At 33.0% G+C, this 22,994-nt stretch overlaps 1 protein-coding gene across 4 annotated transcripts in view; it reads left to right on the top strand.

Moving 5' to 3' along the window:
* The window catches only part of LOC127727247 (40S ribosomal protein S21-like), a 1,096,693-nt gene that overhangs the window by 567,435 nt on the left and 506,264 nt on the right, over positions 1–22,994 (top strand). Inside the window, exon 1 of one of the 4 annotated variants that reach the window (XM_052234733.1) lies at positions 10,355–10,359. The exons of the other annotated variants lie outside the window; for them this stretch is intronic. The gene's annotated coding sequence lies outside the window, so the exon portion shown is untranslated. Of the gene's footprint in view, positions 1–10,354; positions 10,360–22,994 lie in introns of those variants that run through there. 4 annotated transcript variants of the gene reach the window in all.

Consider the following 22,994-nt stretch of genomic DNA (forward strand, 5'->3'; position numbering starts at 1 on the left):
ACGAGGAAAACTGTGAAATCTTTATAGAAGTCTTTACATTTAAAAAAAAAAAATAAAAAGATTCCTCGTAGTATAATCAAATAAGATATGAATAAACAAAACCACCGTGTCCACAGAATTTCATTCATTCATTTATTTTATTTTAATTTTTTTTTTTCTCTCTTATTGTTTTTTTCTTCATTTTATTTAATTTTTTTTCTCAATTCTCTATCCTTTTCCTTGTTAATTGTGCTAGGCTTTTTTTTCTCAAACTGTGGAAATGCCTCATTTTACTATTACCTTTAAGATAGATCTACTGAACTGTGCATGCTCTGTATAATTTTAATTGTAATGTTATGTGAAGGAGAAGACTTCATAAATTGGTTCAACTTGTGTCCGATGCTATTTCTATCTTTGAGCAAATAAAATCGTTATGTTTGCTATTGCTATTTGACCTTAGAAGATTTTCAAAACAACTGCATTGAAAAGTGTAATACTACAAATTTAAACCTGAGCAATATACCATCAACTGAAAGAAAAAACGAAAACAACACTTTATAAATGTCATGCGTTCTAAGCGCTTTTCTGTATTTACCTTCATCAGGAACGCTCTAGCCGAATATTTGAAAGCCAAGGATGTATAAGAATCGAAACAGTTCTAGAGCTATATTACCAAAATAGATCTAAAAATACAATTTAGAATATTGACACCGAAAGACAGTAACATTTTTATCGTTAATAAAAGATACTTTCAATTTTATCGTTTTATTAAAGATACTTACATTTAATCGTTTTAAATACACTGACATTTTCATCGTTTGAAAAACGCCTTACAATCTCTTCGTTTTACGACACATACAGTTTCGTCGTTTTAAGGTGTAAATTGAGGGGGAGTAGTAAACACGTAATATACCTAAAGATGTTTTGAAACATCAGGTGTATACGTCAACAGATACCAAGGGGATATTTAAATTCATAAGTCGAAAACAAACTGATAATGCCATGGCTAAAAACGAAAAATGATGAAAAGACAAACAACAGCATACAAAAACAACATAGAAATAAAACAATTGAGCAATAAGAACCCCACCAAAACCGCGGACTATCTCAAGTGCTCCGGAAGGGTGAGCAGATCCTACTCCACATTTGACACCCGTTGTGTTAGTCATGTAATTGCAAACCCGGCTATAAGACAAATTCGGTATGTCACATTCGAAGAAAAGAGGACGGGATTGTGGTTTCGACAATTGAAGCAAATCCGTCATCTGAGTAACATATATTCCACAACGGTCAACCAACTAGTAATGGCGTCCGTAACATTTTCGAAGGGATGGTTTAAACTTCACCACTCGAAAATCTTGGTTTAAAAGTTTCCATGTAAGCAGGAATCCTCGATTAAGGAAATCATGAAATGCAAGCGCATGCATATCGCAGGGATCAAACCAGGCCCGACTAATGACATTGACTCCAAAATACATATCCTTTTTAAACACAAATGGCAAGCCGATTCTAATGGGATGATTGGCGCACAATAAAACCTGGTTTAACCTTTTACTTTCATAAGAAAGTGTTCAGTGTCAGGGCTGTGACCGTCAAACACAGAATATTTTAATGAGAAACGTTTAAAGAGATTTTCCAAAAAACTAATTGCAAATGTTTTAGCATTGACTTCTTATAATACACATTTAAAGGAGGATTAAAGAGATATAATGTGGACCACGAACCATGAATTACAAAAAGATAACAGTTATAGTTTAGACTTTTTAAAATATTGCTGTAGTTTATTGCTAAATTAATCTTGACAATAAGTATAGAAATGTCGCTATAATGTCATACAAATGTCGAAAGTGACATATTTCTCCTGAAATAGTAATTTTACCGATCGGTTTTTGGCAAAATTAAAGATAAGCCTCGTAAATATCTTTATTAAAGAAAATTAGGAGCAATATGTTTGTTGGTAAGACTGGTGTCTATACACAAAATGACAAAATCTCAAAATTAGCCTGTTTAGCCATTTTGCAATTTTACATCAAACGCAAAACTAATTCAAGAATATAAATAATCTGAAATTTAACCAACTAATGTTTGAGAACAATTAAACAACAGCTGAAGCATTCTTTTTAATTATAATTTTTACGTGTATGGTTTTCGAGTGCAAGAGATCAAACAAAGTGTGGCCTTAATACACCTGTTTCCATACATTATACTTGTTATTCCTTCATCATACGGAATTAACGTTCTTAATCATCAATCAATATCGTTTTTTACATGCAGTTTTCTAATATAAATGGTAATTGGGTGTATCCTTAATGGTTTAACATAGAAGCACTAGACACACGTTGTGAATCCATGTACAGAAAGCAGAATAGATTTAATGAGTGAATATAATATTTCATCAATATTCATCTGTAGAAACTATATATAGTGGACATTCAAATAATTGTTTGTGATTGAAGAAAATCCTAATACTTATATTTATAGACTATTCTATAAGAAAAGAACATATATTAATGATTCATGTTTTAAAGATTAAGACTAATTAAAAAAATAATTCGAATTTTGATTAAAAAAAGCCACCGAATTGTTTTTAAATATTTGCTTAACAAGTTTAAATCCTCTCAAATTTCTATCGAAGAATTAATTAAAATCAGATTCTTTTTTTATGTATAAAGTCAATTTACAATGTTAAATCACTAATTACTGTAGCTTCAACACAAAGAGTATTAAATATCTAAAAGTAAGTTAATATGCATTGTATATAATAATTAAAATGTTAAGCCATATAGAAATTTATTTATTACTCTTAGATAACGTTTTGTGTTTTGTGTTTGTACTATCTGACAAAGCAGATAACACCCTTGTCGGTGTTTGAAGCACATAAAAGTACTAAGATACTTAAAAATGAGATTAATATAATATTTTATTCATACCTTCTGAATTCTACTGAGAACACTTCGAAGATGAATACGTTTCAGCATTGGCTGACCGAAAGCGGCTACTCAACAACACAATGGTCCCACTATGCAGTGGCTTCATAGATGGTAAATTGAAAAAAGTCACAAATCTGTAAGGAAAATAGTCACTTATTTTATATATTTAGGAAAAAAAGTCGAATGAAAAATGATTTGTTATATGTAGGACATATTTTTTGGCAAATCTATTAGGAAATAATGCCTAATTTGATACAATTAAGGGTAAAAAAAAGTAGTTAGAAGAAAGCTATTTAAAATTTAAATATCTAATAAATATACTCAACCTTGATTGAAATTTTAACATTTATTGACGAGAAACAAATTAGGGAAATGCGTATGAAAATCATATGGCTTTCTAAGTTTGGCATGAATATATTAGATATGAGAATCTTATTTCTTTTATACATATTGTAATTTAAACCAATAATTTCTCTGATTTAATACAGGGGGATTTATTTCAATGTATTGGTTTATTGCAATTGAATAAACTTTCCAAGATTATGAAAAAAAAATATTGTCTAGGTAGAAGTCAAGTTTTCTTAACAATGCAACAGACGGTTTTAAAACTTATCAACTGGCTTCAATTTTCTATTTACATTTCCTGTCAATCTTGATAAATATCGCAAAAAAAAACCCATTATAATCTATAATATATTGTTTGCACCCCCCCCCCCCCCCCCCCCCCCCCCCCCCCACTCTTCTAACATTAAATCCTGGATCTGCACCTGATTTCTGGTGTTTCCGTGCTCAGAACCACCCCCATATATTAGTGGCCTGAATATTTTCATTAATATGTGAATGGGGGTGGGTCACATTCCAGCCGCACTTCGGTACCCATTTTTAACCGAAAACTGAAGTAATCCCCCACCCTTTTCATGTTGAACTGAGGCGGTTCCCCGGAAAGAAAAGCTCTTGACGTGTAAAAATCTGTTGTTAAATTGCTGAGAGCGTCAAAGGAATGTGTATCACAAAGTGTTTCAGTGTAAGGTCAATATTACCGTATCTGCTACGAAATAAAATTTAATTTTGCCGGGCAGATGTGCAATGACGGAAATGATGACGGCACGTAAATTTCAGAGCCGAACGTTGTGAAGGATGGTCGCTCCGAACTGGCTTTTTTCCGATCTTAACCCCCAAATACCCCCCCCCCCCCCCCCAATAAAAGATCTTGAAATGACCACATAATAAACTACGCTGGTCATTACCCCTTTGTGGTATAAAACAATATTCGTGGATTTTATGTGAAAGAAGAAAACGCGACACCCAATTTCAACTCTATTCATTTAGCAATATAGATTATAGTATATTCTTTTTTGCGTTGTCATTATCGATTTGTTCTTACGAAAAACAAGTATGACTTATCGACTTTGGAACATATTTTCTAGAAATATCTAAATGAACTGTTGAACCAGAAGTCATTTGTTTCACTTACAGGCACTTATCTTCTTTTTTAAGAATTATTTTGGTTTATAAATTTGTTTTTAGTAAATCAAAATTTCTTAAATATTTCAAATTGTTTTTAGCTATTTAGTAATTTATAATTCCTAGTTATGCCATTTTAAGATAACAGTAAGATCGTATGAATCGGGGCAAAACGTAAAATAACAAAAATACCGAACTCCAGGGGAAATTCAAAATGAAAAGTCCTTTATATAATAGTAATTCAAAAGCTCAAACACATCAAACGATTGTCATATTCCTGACACAAAACAAATTAATTAAATGAAAATGAATAGAAAATATAAGAATGAGTGTTTATTACTCAATTGGTGTTTGCAGTGACGTTTCATGTTAAAAATGAAAGTACTATTTTCAAAACTTAAACTTTGAGTACAGCTCTTTATAAGAACAAGGCAGAGTGCGATATACATGATATATGAGGGTTTCATTTTTTTTTCTTCAAAAAATTGCCTTGTAGAAGCAGTAAATGAATACTGCTCAAAAATAATTTCTCAATCTATTTATGACTTTTGAACACCGGTATACTACTGTTGCTTTATTTTAGTGGGAAAATATTAGTGGTTGCCATGGTAACGGACAATTTATTTTTTAGTAGTGAAGCGTGGTAAATTTTTTAAAAAATCAGCTAAATCACTACAATTATGAGCCTGATTATGAATAGACTTTTCATATCTAACACTGATATATCTTGTTTTAAGCTTCCCTTTAGCTAATATTGTAGTTCAACCAAATTTGTAGATTTTTTTTTAAATATACTAAAAAATGCATATTTTCAACTTTTCTGAATCATGGAATTTTGTGAAATTATCAAATTTTCTCGTGTGTTTTTCTGAAAAGTGCAAATGTGTACAGCATAGTGAGCATTGTAGTTATAAAGTTTGAATACTACTTTATCAAATTAAACAGAAAAATGTGTGGGACTCTCTTTAATTTTATCACCATAGCAACCTACATGTATTTTTTCCTTGGAAACGGAGTTATTATTTGCAGAAATCTGAAGTATAAGAACTTTAATGTCCTCAATTGTTTCCAAACATTTAAGAAAATACACAAAAGCATACTCTGACTCTTAATTATAATCGTTAAGTGTTGTTGACTACAATAGTTACCTTTTAAACAAACATATTCACAGCAATATCCATTCAAAAGATGTATAAAAAGAATTTTATGTAAAAAAAAATAGATATGGAGATGTTGTTTAATTTTCTAATGGGATTACAACTGCATGCTATGCTTTGTTTCACTCACAGTCTTGTCTGTGCTTTTTAGGAAGGTTCAACAAAACTGAATATACAATGTGGCTGTTGGGGGAGGAGGGAGGTAGGTTTTTTTTTTTTTTTTTTTTTTCATAGATCCTTGTAAGGAAATTTGGTCAGATTTTGTTCAAAGTTCTCAATCTTATAATCAATTTACCACAGATTAACAGATGAGATCAGATGATGGACCTCAGGGGATTGAAATAGCCCATCCTGGATTTTGGCAAGGTCTAAATAAATATTGTCCTTTACCAGTTGTAAGAAGTTCAGAAATATTGGCAAAATTCTCAAATTCCTTTCACACAAATTTAATCCAATCAGCAAGAAACTCAAACTTGATCTGTAACTTATAATTATAAGCTTACATACAAAAAATAGAATCATTTGGTGAAAGCATTTCCAACTGAAACTGAAGTGACACGGACGGACGAATGGACGGACAGACAAGTGTAAACATTTTAAGAAGGTAGGGACTAAAAAAAAACAACAAAAAAGTGAATAGTCAATTGGGCATGGTTGATATCAGAAGTCCAGTAATGGACGTCTGTTGATATCTATTAACATATCATAAACAACTCGTGTATTGTGCTAATATTCCACAATTGGAATTCAGGAACTCAAAGAGTCAAAGAGATAGAACTGCTAAGTTGGAATTGCACTTATCCCGGTAAATAATTATGTTATTACCGGCAAAATTTATCAAACAAATAAATCACTTCACTGACCTGTTGTTTGCGTAGTGAAAGTAGTAAAATGTACACAGTAAGATCCCTAAATCAGACATAATCAAGTGTTGCCCCCCGCCCATCCTCTCCCTTTTGATTGTAAAAACGTATTTTTACCTTTTCGTGAATTACGCCCCCTCTTTCTTAGGACTCTGGATCCGCCTCTGTAACATTTATTAAAGGTTTTGATTTAATCCCGAAATTTGGAATTAAACCACTAAGCTGAGAATGTGTGCATTCCTACACGATGAACGGTTAGTTCGAAGACAAATTACATACTAGGCTTTATTTCACTGATCGCAACACTAGAAAGAACGCATTACATACCTATCTTATTTCTCGTTGTAATTGTCAATGCTTTCTGGTCCTATCAAGATGTAATCGTTCATGAATACAACACTTTAGTGTCCCAAGTGAAATAACCATATCTAAAACGTGTATGTACTCTTTGACACTAATAAGAGATTAAGATCCAAAAGTCTTAGTTGAATGCAGTGTTTTTAAAATTGTTGCCTCCTTGATGTTCACTCTATATATGACACCAACATGGTCAAATCCGACCTGCATTTTAGACGTTTGGTGGGCCCTATTGAGACCTGAAGTCTCATTTAAAAGTACCTGTGACTTTAAAAATATTGAAAACCGAGAACGAGATCAGTTTAGAACTGTATAGTTTGCCTAAAGTGACCTTGTTAACTGAGGAAATTTCTAAAAGTGACCATGTGACCTAAGGGATACCTTACAAAAGCCCTCACTTTTTCCTTTGATTCATACCATATAATATGTTCGACTCTTCATGTTCTACTTTATTTTTTAAACTAACCCGACAAAAGCAAATATATAATTGTATTTGTTATTCACCATTTATCTTGACAGACTCGCGTTACTGGCTTATATCTATCAAATTAATTAGTGTAGCTACGAAGTAGATAATATCTCCATAAAGTTGAAGTCTGTGGTATGTGTTGTAAGTAGTTTTCAAAGGTTAATATGAATTGAACTGTTAATCGAGATTATGTCTTGCTTGCTTTGCAACAAAATCAAAAGCAAGAATGTGATGGACTGCCATAATAATTCTATTACGGGATGGATAGTTGATCATAGTTGGAAGGACAAATTGTTCATTGTACAAATTGCTCAAAGGACAACTTGACGAACGCACAGACCGAAATGCCCCAAATAATCGTAAGCGAATCAAAATGACCAAAACCGAACTGCCTGGTTTACTAAATCAGACATGCAAGCTGTTTGAATACTAAATAACATAGAAATGGTCAATTTCAAGTTATTCATCATAAAAATGTGGCATCTGTTATAAATTCAACAAGAATATGTGTCCATAAAACACCATGTTCTGCTCAAACAATCATATGTCCATATTCGTTAAATCCGGGTTAAAATCGTAATTTGGCATCACCTTTATTTTACAGTATCACATTTCTATGTTCAGTGAACCATAATTTGTTATATAAAGTACACACCATAATGAACATGTGTACTTAGTTTCAAGTTGATGTGACCACAACTCCATTGTTAACTACCTTAACAAAAAGCTTAAACCTGGTATTGGACGGACTGATGGACTAACGGACAGAGGCGCAAACCAGAAAACATAATGCCCAACTACCGTAGCCGGGGCATGAAAATCCTAGTCACAAAGGAAAGAACGGCCAATTATGATTGCAACTGATATTCAGACGAGCCATAGTAACATCAATTTGATTGCAATGTTCCTACATTTTAACATCCCAAAGGTGACTTTGGAATAAAAATATGGTCATCTTTGGTCTTCTTCCGACCGGCAGAAAACCCTTGCCAAAGTGGGGAGTGCGTTTGATTGTAGGAAATGTTTAAATACGCAGCCACGTCCGGTCAGAATGGGAATGTTAAATCCGATGCCTCATTTAGAGAGATTTTCACTCTCTCTGTAAGTTAAGAACCCTTGCAACAACTCTTTGAGTTTAAGGGGTCCGTCAGTGGCCTGTTGCAAGTTTAAATTCTGTCCCTACCCAATATACCCTAATGCTCCTGTGGCAGTCCAAATTGCCCAACCGTCATCCCGATCGACCCCTATTACAGGACCTATCTTTTGTTTTTATTGTTAATTTGTTCTCGTCCTGAACATGCATGAAATAATTGCCACTGGACATTAAGCAATCAACAATCAATCAATGCAACGAAGAAGGCTAAAATTGTACACCAAGAAAAAAAATAAAGAAATATGGTATGATTGCCAATGAGACACTTATACAAATAAAAGAGATATAAACAATTTGAGGTCATCAACATTGAGAAAAACCCATACCGTATAGTCAGCTATAAAAGGCTTAAACATGATAAAATGCGAAACAAATTCAAACGAAAAATCTAACAGCCTTATTTATAACAATACTATTTACGAAAAAATATACAAATATGACAGACTAACGACATCCACTTATTACTCACATGCTCCTGGTTTGATACAGGCACATACAGAATGTGGCAGGGTGAAACACGTTTGTGAGCGCTCAACCCCCCCCCCCCCCCCCCCCCACCACCTTACCTTAGACAGTAGGCCTGGCTAAGCAATTATAGAAGTCTAAAATTACCAACAGACACCCTGTTTCTGACAAGAAAACAGATGGAATTGTAATAACTGATGGATGAATAGTATTTCATGTTTGATTTACAATCGCCCTTTATAATTAGAGAAAGATGAATGATAGAAATGTAGGTTTTCTTAAGGTTGAATATCAACATGTATCACTGCTGTCTCAGTGTTATATACTGCTGTATCACTATTATACTAGGAAACGCTTATTTCATATTACTTTTCGACTAAGGCCGATTTGGAGCTTGACATAATGAATAAATGTCCGTCTATTTTTCACTGTTGAAGACTATATGTTTACCTCCAGATGACTTTTTGTTGTTTGTGTCTTTGGGCTGCTGTCTTATTGACATCCACTCCACATCTATATCTATTTTTAAAGATTGACGGTATACTTTGGTGCGTTTTTTTGTTTTTGTTTCTGAGAAGACGATATCTAAACTTGACCGTTAACTGTTGCAGTCTTTTTGTCCAATCACTAGAATTACACGAGTTGTTTATAATGTGTTAATAAGTATACTTTTTTACGATCAAAAGGGTGGAGGAGGGGCGGTGTCAGCACTGGATTATGTCTGATTATATCTGATTTTGCTGTTTACATTTTTCTTTCAGTACACAAACAACTGGTAAGTGAAAGTTAAATAGGGATTAAATGTGTGCTTCAGCTAGACCCCCTCCTCCCCTAAACAAAAATCTAATGCTGCCGGAGGTGAAATTATCAGATATATGTAGTATGGTGCGTACTTAAGAATAACGCATAATTAATACAATTTATTTGTTTGATATAATTTTGCCGTTAATAGCCTAATTATTTTTCCGGGATAAGCGCAATTCCAACTTAGCAGATTTATCTCTTCGTCTCTCGGAGTTCCGGAATTCCAATTGCGGAATATTAGACCCTCCAACCTCAATTACATATTGAATATTCAATTTTGTTGAACCTTTCAAAAAGCCTAGACAAGACTGAGTGAAACAAAGCATGCAGTCATATTCCATTAGAAAATTAAACACCATCTCCATATGTAATTTGTTTACATAAAATTCTATTTATACATCTTTTGAATGGATGTTGCTGTGGGTAATATTTGTTTCTAATGTAACTATTTTGGTCAGCAACGATTGTAATTTAGAGTCAGAGTATGCTTTTATGTATTTTCTTAAATATTTGGAAACCATTGCAGAAATTAAAGTTCTCATACAGCAGAATTCTGCAAATAATAACTACGTTTCAAAGAAAAATAGGTTGCTATGGTGATAAAATTTAAGAGAGTCCCACGCATTTTTCTATTTAATTTGGTAAAGTAGTATTCAAACTTAATCACCACAATGCTCACTATGCTGTACACATTTGCACTTTTCAGATGAACACACGAGAAAATTTAATAATTTCACAAAATTCCATGATTCAGAAAAGTTGAAAGTATGCATTTGTTTGTATATTTTAAAACTAAATCTACAAATTTGGTTGAACTGCAATCTTAACTAAAGTGAAGCTTAAAACAAGTTATATCAATATATGAAAATTTCTGAAAAAGTTTGATTCTATTCATAATCAGGCTCTGAATTGTAGTGATTTAGCTGATTTTTGAAAGATTCTATCACGCTTAAGTACCAAAAAGTAGAGTGTCTGTTACCATGGCAACCACTCATATTTTCCCACTCAATTTTATTTTTGAGCAGTATTCAATTACTGCTTTTACCAGGCAATTTATAGAAAAAATTTGAAACCCTCATATACCGCACTCTGCCTGATTCTTATAAAGAGCTGTACCTAAAAGCGAGGTTATAGACATCAAAGATAATTTATTGTGCCAACACTTTCACAAAATTTTATCTCAAAAGTAAAAACCTATTGTGAAAATATGATTCATCCACTCGGGTAATCAATGAATAAATGCTTATTCATATCAAGCTTTTATGATACTATCAATTATAATTCTTACAAGTAAAATAATGTTTCTTTTTAATCATTCGCTCTTGTTAAATAGAATACTGATCAATCATTGCGTATTGCTTATTATTGATGAACATCAATTCGCAAACCCGCATGGTTTCATATTTGGAGATTAAGAACTTCCGTAAGACTTTTGAATAACTGTGGCATCATTTAATATTGTTTTACTTGCACTTTTCCTTTGTTTATTTCTATTTTATGTTTTAATCCACTTTTGGTCTATTTTCGCTGATCGAGGATATAAGGGGCTAGTTAAGATTTAAAAAGAATTAAATCTAGAATGACTGTCTTATGTCAGAAATCTTATATGTGGTTGTCTTTTAATGTATCTTATTATGTTAGTCATTTAAGGGAATATGCCATTCATGACAGATCTTTGGTAGTCTTGTTAAATTCATTGACCTTTTTGAGTTTTCTTAAGAGCTTGACAATTTGTATACACATTTGACCTTATGTTGACAATTTGTATACACATTTGACCTTATGTTGACAATTTGTATACACATTTGACCTTATGTTGACAATTTGTATACACATTTGACCTCATGTTGACTATTTGGTGTTTTTATGTCATTGTTGAATTTGATTGGTGACTTACTGAAGTATATCAGACAGCGGTCAAACCCGTCCACTTTTCAAAATCTCCATAGGGGGATTAAAAACTCAAGAGGAGCTTATGCATCTCATGTGCAGGCTCCTACCGTTTCTATGTAGTTATACATCCGGGGCTTTCAATTGTCGGGTGTTTGAGCGTTCCTGATAAAGTAAATTCAGAATATTCGGACACGTAAGATGTATATTAAGGTGTACGAGTATACATGTGCTTAACTGTATGATATCTTAAACTCCTTTGAATGCCTTTTATAGGATGTTTAGTGTGTATAGTTGAGTATTTCAAGTCTCAGATCAACACCTCTTAAATATGTATAGGTATAAAACTTGTGAAGTTGACAAGTCCCACTACTTTATTTCATTTATATTACAATATCTTACTTTAACCGAAATGAAATCAGAAAACATTGACTTCCGCCAATTAAGAATGTTTTGAAATCATTTTTTTTTCTCTTTTCTTTTTTCATATTTACATATTGATTTAGAAATTAACCCATTTACTATCGCTAATCTCTGTTTGTCCATTAAACATGTGTGATTGGTTAATAATTTGTATGAATGTGGTTGCCTTCCTGTCTCATATTATTGAAATAAGTCCTTAATTTACAGTTCAGAATCCTAACGGAAAGATTAATGATACCAAATGGAACTAGAACCACAAACCGAGGAAAATTGACAATAAAAGGATTGAAATAGGACGACTATTATACGAATAATGTTACCTTTGAGAAAAAAAAACATAATAAGGACATGACCATGAGTTGAATTATCCACAAATGGATTCAATTTCTGTAATCGTTATATAATTTTTTTTTTTATATTAAACCTAGATTTTCTGTAATTAAGAATTGTAAAAGAAGTAAGAGATAATAAAACTTTCTTCTACTTGACAAATTAATCACTTTTAGTATCACACGATTCGTAATTGTTTTATTTTTTTTGAATATATTTGTATGTATTTGTTCCGCTTTTTAATCTATTTCTAATTTTCAGTTTTTTTTTAATAATTTGTTTTAGAATTATAAAGATAGATTCCTTTTCGTGTAATTAAGGTTGTTTGTTGGTGTGTATGTCAGTGAGGCAATGACCAATCAACACTTAAACAAGTTGTCAAGTGGCTACACGATATGACAAATGTATATTTGTTCATATAATCTATCATATGATCAAAATCGTCAGTCGACACCTTTTTAAGTTATTGCCCTTTAATGACGATGTTTATATTTTTTGTTGTTGCATTTTTGCATATTATCTTGAGAAATATAATAGATCGATAGAAACTTCAGATAGCAAAAATGACCAGCAAGACAAGATCTTCAAATAAGTTTTGCATTACCGAAATGGTTAGTCGACTCCTTATTAAAGTTATTGCCCTTTAATGACGATTTTCCCCATTTATTTTTTTGCATTTTTGCATATATATTATCTTTTTATGACAACTATAACAGATAAATTCATCATAGATACCAGGATTGAAATTTTATATTTACGCCAGACGCGCGATTCGTCTTTCTAGATAGATAGAAACTTCATATAGCGAAAATGATCAGCAAGACAAGATCTACAAATAAATCAACATGACTGAAACCGTAAGTCGATTCCTTATTGAAGTTATTGCCCTTTAATAATGATGTTTCCCTATTTTTTTCATTTGTGCCTATTATCTTGAAAACTATAATAGATAGATAGAAACTTTAAATAGCAAAATGATTAGCCAGAAAAAAATATATTCTCACACATAAAATCGTTAGTCGATTTCAAGGACAATTTCACCATTTTTTTTTGCGTGTTTTGCCTCTTATCTTTTTTTTTTATAATGAGCTTCTTTTATTTGCACATAAACATAATAGTAAGTTATACACATTTTATGCATACTATAATATATAGGCAAAAGATATACAACATATTAAATAGACACAGCTAAAGTAGTTTGATACATTGCAAAAAAAATGATTGCAAGACAAAGTCTGCTTGGATAGAGAATACATATTTTTAATTTATACAACGTATGGTGGCTGTCGTTTATCTTTGTTGATATGACAATGAAGGAGACCAGGGGTTCCTGCAGTTCTCTACCCTACTGAGTCTTTTATTTTTATAAAATATATTTTTTTCTATTGATAAGTTTTCTTTTAAATATTTTTTTAGCGCAATCGTATGTGTTTGTTCCAATGATAATTTGCTTCTATGAACAAAGAATTGTGTTAACATAATCATTTAGATTCTTATGTCATTTTTATCGGTTTTCGTTAGAATATCAAATAAAACCAAATCTATATCTAAAGTTAGTTCTATTTCTATCTTCTCAAATATCCAGGAGTTAAGGTTTTCCCATAATTTTGCTATATACGGACAAGTCCAGAATATATGTTCTTTTGTTTCGACCTCTTCTCACCCAAAACTACAATTAGTTGACTGTATCTTTTTCATTTTTATTTTAAAGAGAAGTTCATTCGTGCCTAAAATTCGATGTATTATTCTATATTGAAACCACTGCAGTTTTGAATTCTTGGTTATATAAAAAGGCAATATATGGATATTTTTCCAATTGTAGTTTGTATTGAGAATTTAAGGACCATTTTTGTTCACATTTCTGTTAAACGTCAACATGACTAAAAATTGCCCCTATAATGAAGATTTTTACTAATAAGTGGTCATTGTTCAAGATGCAGTTGAGCGACACAGGCTCTTTAGAGCCTCTAGTTTGAATTCACCTTGGAGTTCGGTATTTTTGTTTTACTTTTTACGTCAATTGTATATGAAACATGATAAAGGAATAAGTCAACCACTTTCGTCGCCTCGGATGCAAAGGTCGTGCATTTGATCAGCATGCTCAACTTCCGCAAAAACGAATCAATGTGATAAGGGATACTGTGTAACGTGTCTTTCTGTGGAATGATAACACTAATAACACTCAAAAGGTTGCCATTCTGTAAACGTCAGGAAATTAACATGTTTTCATTTTAGATATTCGTGCTGCGTGTTTATTTTCAACCTGACATCACAAAACTTTACGACAAAAGAGATGATTTCAGCACCCCAATTTGTGTGAACTTTCCATTTCTATGTAGCAACATTCCTGCATAAGGAGTATATATCTCCCAATTGATACGATATTCCCGGGCTTGTATTTCCTATCATGATTTTCTTGATAGAGGGTTGCTACTCACAAGGAAGCTATTAAACCAAGAGTTCCAAATGGTGAAGTTGAAATAATCCCTTCGTAAATTTTAATGACGCCATCACGAGTTGGTTGACCGTTATGGAATATCCGTTTCACAGATGATAGCGGATATGTTCTTAATGTCGTAACTACGATCCCGTTCCCTTTTCACGAATGTGACCTACCGAATTATTTAGATATATGAAGATGTGGTATGAGTGCCAATGAGACAACTCTCCATCCAAGTTACAATTTATAAAAGTAAACCATTATAGGTCAAGGTACGACCTTCAACACGGAGCCTTGGCTCACACCGAACAGCAAGCTATACAGTGTTCCAAAAAATTACAAGTGTAAAACCATTCAAACGGAAAAACCAACGGTCTAATCTATATAAAAACGAGAAACGATAAATACGTATGAATTACTTAAACAGACGACAACTACTGTAATCAGATTCCTGTAGACTATTTACCGGGTTTGTACTAATATGAGCAACTCGACGGGTTGCCACATGTGGAGCAGGATCTGCTTACCCTTCCGGAGCACCTGAGATCACACCCAGTTTTTGATGGGGTTCGTGTTGCTTAGTCTTTAGTTTTCTATGTTGTGTTTTTTGTACTATTGTTTGTCTGTTTGTCATTTTCTTTTTTAGCCATGGCGTTGTGAGTTTATTTTCGATTTATGAGTTTGAATGTCCCTCTGGTATCTTTCGCCCCTCTTATGCAGGAACCATAATTTAAACAATCGATCTGTTGTTGTCATTGATCCGTGTTTATTTATTTTATTTATATTTACAAATATAAAGAGATTGAGATTTGTTAATTGGAGTAGAAATCATAATCTTTCTACATTTATGTTAACTTTCCACAATTTTAGTAAGATATTGACATTTCATATTGCTAGCTACATTTGTACAATTAACTTCAGAATTAATTAGAAATGTTACAAAGCTGTCAATTAAATACTCCCTCTGATTGATTTGTATATTGACATTTTTGTAAAACGTGACCAGATAAACTGATAGCATTAAACATGCCTTGCTGGGATGTATTACGTTATCGTTCCTTAATGACACCTTTCTTGAAGTTGATTACGCTACCGGGAAACGACTCGACTAAATAACTCATCATAGATACTAGGATTGGAATTTTGTACGCCAGACGCGCAGTTTGTCTACAAAACACTCAATAGTGACGCTCGAATAAGAAAAGATAAAAAGGCCAAATGAAGTACGAAGTTTAAAAGCACTGAGGACCCAAAATTCCGAAAGATTTTTCTAAATACAAATCAGGTAATCTATCCCTGGGGTAGAAAATCCTAAGTATATCCAAAATTTAAGTTTTGAAAACAGTTCATTTATGAAAATGACAAAAGTTTATCCCCTTTAAGACATCTAATGAAAAGGAATGTTTCCTTGGTTTCTCATGTAACAGAACGACATAAGCAATTTATTGCTAAACAAAGTTCAAAAAAGCTGTTAAAATGTTATTTATTTGAAGATTAACATTAGCTTTTTCATTGGAGATTTGAATTAATTCTTTTACAGCGCTATCACATTAACAATCTTAATGATTGTGCACAAGTAACTGTTTTGATATAGAGGGTGAGCGAGTCAATGCCTTTTTTGTGGTTAAATTCAAAAGAATACATTGATTGGCAGACTTACATAAATACAGATATAGGATGAAATAGTCCAGAAGACACCAGTCTAGTTCATTGGTTGGCAGCATTACATATGTACAGCATTTAATGAAGTAGTACCGTAGACACCATTCTAACCAGCGAAACCTGTTTATTAAATGTTTGGCTTTGAGCTTTTCCTGGTGGAGGTAAACCCAGAAAAGCACTTTGGATGCATAACATTGATAAAGTGTTATTTTCATTAAAAAAAAAAATTCATCCAAGTCATTGATTTCTTGGTTATTTTCATATGATCTGGGTGGTTATACTCGAAATTTTATTCCGAGGGTTAACGAGTGTCCGCTACGAGTCGTCATTTTGTCAATTTGCCACAAGAAAACCTATTTTTTCTTAAAAGACAATAAATATATCTCCTAAATTTAGACTTTGAGTATTGAGATAAAACTTGTACATACTTGCATATCTAAGAAGACAAATTATCGTTGATTTGAAGCCTTAAATTAGAATCGACGAAAAACGTTATTACCTGAATTTCTGAAGAAAAAATTATAAATGAATCTAATTATCAAAGATGTGAAAATAATATTTTGACCTTCAGCATGTATGGTCTGTAATTTGTTATTAGATCTTAGTTAATTTATTACTAATTCTCGTGAGATAAAAACAATTATGTCTTTACAGCAGAAAAGAAAAATCATCAGGCCTAGTAAATTATAAACAATTATAGCCTGCGTAAAATCAGACACTATTTAACTTTAGGCTTAGCCAAGTTTAGCAGTAGAATTGTCAGAACTCTAAATAAGGTCTCAGTCAATTGAAATTCCATATGATTTCAAAAAAAATAATAACATCAGAACAAACTTAGGCACCAACCATCTATCCACTGTTAGGAGGGGGACAGGTTATTTATTCAAATGAGTTGTTTGATTCTCAAATTTTCTTAAAAAATAATGAGGAAAAAGGAAACATTTTTTGTTTCAAAGATAATTTTGAAATTTAACGAAAGTGTGCTTAATTTAGACTAAGCAACAATGTTCCTGGTTTTCGAATTGACATCACGAATATATTTACAGACTTCCAAATGCATTTTTTCTGCAGGAAATTTGTAACAAATTTGGTTAAAAGTCAACAAACCCGAACAAAAGGAGTAGAGACAAACACTTATGCTGCCAAACGGACAGATGTGTCCTGCACCGGTTGCTTCCAAAAGGACACATATGTCATACTGTAATTTCTGAAGTATTCAATAATTACAATAAATATTATTGTAAGCGGATTAACGGTATATCTCAATCTTAATCGTTAAGTCATTTAAAATTTGAATCTGACAGCACGAGGGATAAGCCCTGTTTTTGGACTAAGCAACTAAAATAATTAGAATAATTTTATAACATGATGTAAGAAATGCATTAGATCCGGAAGTACACATGAGTTACACAAGATGTTTTGTCGGACGCAGACAAGAAACAGCAAAATAAATGTGAAATTAGCTTCTATTTTCTATACTCCTAATATGGATATATTTAGAACATATATATATATATCAAACATTTTAATTTGCACCTATATTTCGACCAAATCAAGGCATGTTTACTCCTATTCCTTTATATGTAAACGGATTAAACATTTCACAACCATACACACGAATAGGTTTATCTGTATACGATTAAATTCGTACATAGTTTGCATGATTACAACTGCCTACCTTTTGAGTTAAGCCAATTGCTACTAATTTTTACAGTTTGTTCTAATGTTGTGCTGTTACACCACTGTCCCGGGCTCGGGGGATGGTTGAGCGCTAACAAACATGTTTAACCCCGACACATTCTTTGAGTACCTGTCAGGAGCCTGTAGTTCAATGCTTGTCGTTGGTTTATGTCTGTCATATTTGTGTTTCGTAAATTGTTTTGTAATAAATTAGGCGGTAAGTTTTCTCGTTTGAATTGTTTCACATTTTTCATGTCAGAGCTTGATAGTCGACAATGCGGTATTAATTTTTCTCATTGTTAAAGGCCATACGGATGCCTATTATTCCTTACATCAACTTTATTTGAACTTTAGTGAATAGTTGTCTCATTGGGAATCATACAACATCCTCTTTTTATACTATTTTTTTAAAGAAACATTTAGTGACAGAAATTATTCTGATACATTGACGTAAGCCTTAGGGCTTGTTTATAATGTTGTTTTTTTGCGTTTAGAAAAATTATCTTGATGCACAAAAATGTTTAACAAAATAATTGTATCTATTTTCATATCTGGGGTCAACATTACTTAACTTAGATACAAGTACGTGGTTGAAACGTGTATATTTGCCTTGTAAAAAATAAAAATTGTGTGTTGTTGGTGGACATCACGAATATATTTACAGATTTCCAAATGCATTTTTTCTGCAGGAAATTTATAACAAATTTGGTTAAAAGTCAACAAACCCGAACACAAGGAGTAGGGAGTAACGCTTTTGCTGCCAAACGGACAGATGTGTCCTGCACCGGTTGCTTCGAAATGGACACATATGTCATATTGTAATTTCTGAAGTATTCAATAATTACAATAAATATTATTGTAAGCGGATTAACGGTATATCTCAATCTTGTACATAATTTACTTCCGACAGTCTTGCCTTGATTTTTCATTATTACTTTTTGTTTGCATTTACTTTAAGGATGCCAAAGTTCGTGCAATAGGACGAAACACTTTGCATTTCCGTGTCGAAATCGTCAACAATAGTCGGACGTGTAACAAATGTTGCGTGCGTAAAGTCATTTAAAATTTGAATCTGACAGCACGAGGGATAAGGCCTGTATTTGGACTAAGCAACTAAAATAATTAGAATAATTTTATAACATGATGTAGGAAATGCATTAGATCCGGACGTACACATGAGTTACATAAGAGGCTCTCAAGTGCCTGAATCGCTCACCTGTATTTCAGAGGAGAAGATTTTTAAATGTTAGCAAACTTGATGAACAAATTGTGTAAAATTGTCTTTAAAGGGCAATAACTCCTTAAGGGGTCAATGGACAATTATGGTCATATTAACTTTTTTGTAGATCTTTCTTTGCTAAACATTATTGCTGCTTACAGTTTATATATATCTATAATAATATTCAGAATAATAACAAAAAACTGCAAAATTTTGTTAAAACTACCAATTCGGTGGCAGCAACCCAACAATGGGTTGTTCGATTCGTCTGAAAATTCCAGGGCCGATAGGTCTTGACCAATTAAACAATTTAACCCCTGTCATATTTGCTCTAAAAGATTTAGGTTTTGAGATATAAGCCAAAAACTGCATTTGACCCTTATGTTCTATTTTTAGCCATGGCGGCCATGTTTGTCAATGGATACAAACTTCGGATACAATTTATAAACAAGATACCCTAAGGAACATTTAGTTAAAGTTTGAAGGTAATTGGCCCAGTAGTTTCAGAGGAGAAGATTTTTAAATGTTAGCAAACTTGATGAACAAATTGTGTAAAATTGTCTTTAAAGGGCAATTACTCCTTAAGGGGTCAATTGACAATTATGGTCATATTAACTTTTTTGTAGATCTTACTTTGCTGAACATTATTGCTGCTTACAGTTTATATATATATCTATAATAATATTCAAAATAATAAAAAAACTGCAAAATTTTGTTAAAACTACCAATTCGGTGGCAGCAACCCAACAATGGATTGTTCGATTCGTCTGAAAATTTCAGAGCTGATAGATCTCGACCAATTGAACAATTTTACCCAATGACAGATTTGCTCTAAAAGCTTTAGTTTTTGAGATATAAGCCAAAAACTGCATTTGACCCCTATGTTCTATTTTTAGCCATGACGGCCATGTTTGTCGATGGATCAAAACTTCGGATACAATTTATAAACTAGATACCATAAGGAACATTTACTTTAAGTTTGAAGCTATTTGGCCTAGTAGTTTCAGAGGAGAAGATTTTTGAAATAGTTTACGACGACGACAGACGACGACGACAGACGACGGACGACGACGGACGCCAAGTGATGGCATAAGCTCACATGGGGCCCTTCGGGCCCCGGTGAGCTAACAAGATGTTTTGTCGGACGCAGACAAGAAACAGCAAAATAAATGTGAAATTCGCTTCTATTTTCTATACTCCTAATATGGATATATTTAGAACATATATATATATCTAACATTTTAATTTGCACCTATATTTCGACCAAATATAGGCATGGTTACTCCTATTCCTTTATATGTAAACGGATTAAACATTTCACAACCATACACACGAATAGGTTTATCTGTATACGATTAAATTCATACATAGTTTGCATGCATACAACTGCCTACCTTTTGAGTTAAGCCAATTGCTACTAATTTTTACAGTTTGTTCTAATGTTGTGCTGTTACACCACTGTCCCGGGCTCGGGGGATGGTTGAGCGCTAACAAACATGTTTAACCCCGACACATTCTTTGAGTACCTGTCAGGAGCCTGTAGTTCAATGCTTGTCGTTGGTTTATGTCTGTTATATAAATTTTGTGTTTCGTAAATTGTTTCGTAAGGGATTAGGCGGTAAGTTTTCTCGTTTGAATTGTTTCATATTTTTCATGTCAGAGCCTTTGATAGTCGACAATGCGGTATTAACTTTTCTCATTGTTGAAGGCCATACGGATGCCTATTATTCCTTAAATCAACTTTATTTGAACTTTAGTGAATAGTTGTCTCATTGGGAATCATACAACATCCTCTTTTTATACTATATTTTAAAGAAACATTTAGTGACAGAAATTATTCTGATATATTGACGTAAGCCTTAGGGCTTGTTTATAATGATGTTTTTGTTTGCGTTTAGAAAAATTATCTTGATGCACAAAAATGTTTAACAAAATAATTGTATCTATTTTCATATTTGAGGTCAACATTACTTAACTTAAATACAAGTGCGTGGTTGAAACGTGTATATTTGCCTTGTAAAAATAAAATTTGTGTGTTGTTGGTGGTCATTACAATATGTATTAAAGATAGCAACCTTCTTTTAGCGTTTCTTTTGAGATTTTGACAGTAAAAAGTTAAAACAAAGTATGTCGTTTCATACATTATGAGCTGATCGGTCTAGATCTTGCGGGTAGTTGGGTAAATCGTTGATGAAATTAGTAAACTACTTTTTCACCAAAATTTTAAATTGATAAGGGACGAATAATTGCAAGGACTGACGGGCTAACGGAAGAACGGATGCAAAGTCCGGAAGACACACTGTCCATTACTATTGTAGACGAAGCATACAAATATTTTATCATTACTGCATATTTGTTGTTACATACATCAGTAGATTATTCCGCCATTTATGCATCCTCCTGAAATAAGCATGAAATCATTGATAACTGAAGAAGATGGTTAAATAAGTAACAACAACATATTGACGCGTTATCTTATAGATCTGTTTTCAGGTTTTTATATTTCATATTACACGTGTGGTGTACCATATCATAAGACTGGTATTTAGGAGTAAAAGTTAAGACTGGTCGGCTCGGATGAAGGATAATGGGTTACGTGTCTTTTTGTGGATTGTTAACATTGATAAAAGTCAAAGAGACTTCAATTGTAGTATACATCAGGATATTTACATGTTTTAACTTATGATATTCGTGTTACCTTATATTTACCAACTTACGTTTGTTCCAGACATCAATTAACCAAGGGACCGTCCCTGATGACTGGGAGCTAGCATTTGTCATTCCAATATTTAAAAAAGGAGATAAAGCAAAGTCCTGTATCACTAACATCAGTTTGCTGTGAGGTTGTAGAGCGCATCATTTACAGCCAAATCATAAATCACCTAGAGGCCAATAACATACCGGCCGATGCACAGCACGGCTTCAGGAAAAGGCGATCATGCGAAAGCCATCTCATCAACACGATTGATGATCTCGCCAAGGGACTGAATTTTAAACAGCAGATGATGCCATCATGCTTGATTTCAGTAAGTCTTTTGACAGTTCCCTATGAGAGACTAGCTATGAAACTGCACTTCTATGGCGTAAGAGGCAATACCCTGTAATGTATTAAGAGCTTCCTTGTAGACAGAGAACAACAGGTAGTGGTTGATGGCATGTCATCTAAGCCAGCTCCTGTAACATCTGGTGTGACACAGGGAACAGTCTTGGGACCATTACTATTCCATGTCTATATAAATGACCTACCATCAAAAGTCAAGTCTAGAACTAGATTATTTGCAGACGATTGCCTCATGTATAGACCTATTGAGAGTTCAGAAGATCCCAAGATATTACAACAAGATCATGCAACAGTGGGAGAAAGACTGGATGATGAGCTTCAACCCGGAGAAATGTGAAGTCATCTGCATAACCAACAAGCGGAAAATAACTAACGCCGACTATTCCATTCATGGTCATGTTTTACAACTAACAGACCGGGCGAAATACTTTGGCGTTACAAACGACAGTAAGATAACATGAGGTCCAAATATCAGTTACATCATGAAAAAGGCAAACAATACCTTGGGATTCTTGAGAAGAAACATAAGTAGCTGCCCAAAAACATCAAAGAAACAAGCTACAAAACCCTAGTCCGCCTACAGATTGAATATGCGTCTACTGTCTGGAACCATTCAACCAATCAACACCATAGCCATCGAATCTATAC

This window comes from Mytilus californianus, unplaced genomic scaffold (genome assembly GCF_021869535.1).
Source record: "Mytilus californianus isolate M0D057914Y unplaced genomic scaffold, xbMytCali1.0.p SCAF_19, whole genome shotgun sequence".
Taxonomy (NCBI): Eukaryota; Metazoa; Mollusca; class Bivalvia; order Mytilida; family Mytilidae; genus Mytilus; species Mytilus californianus.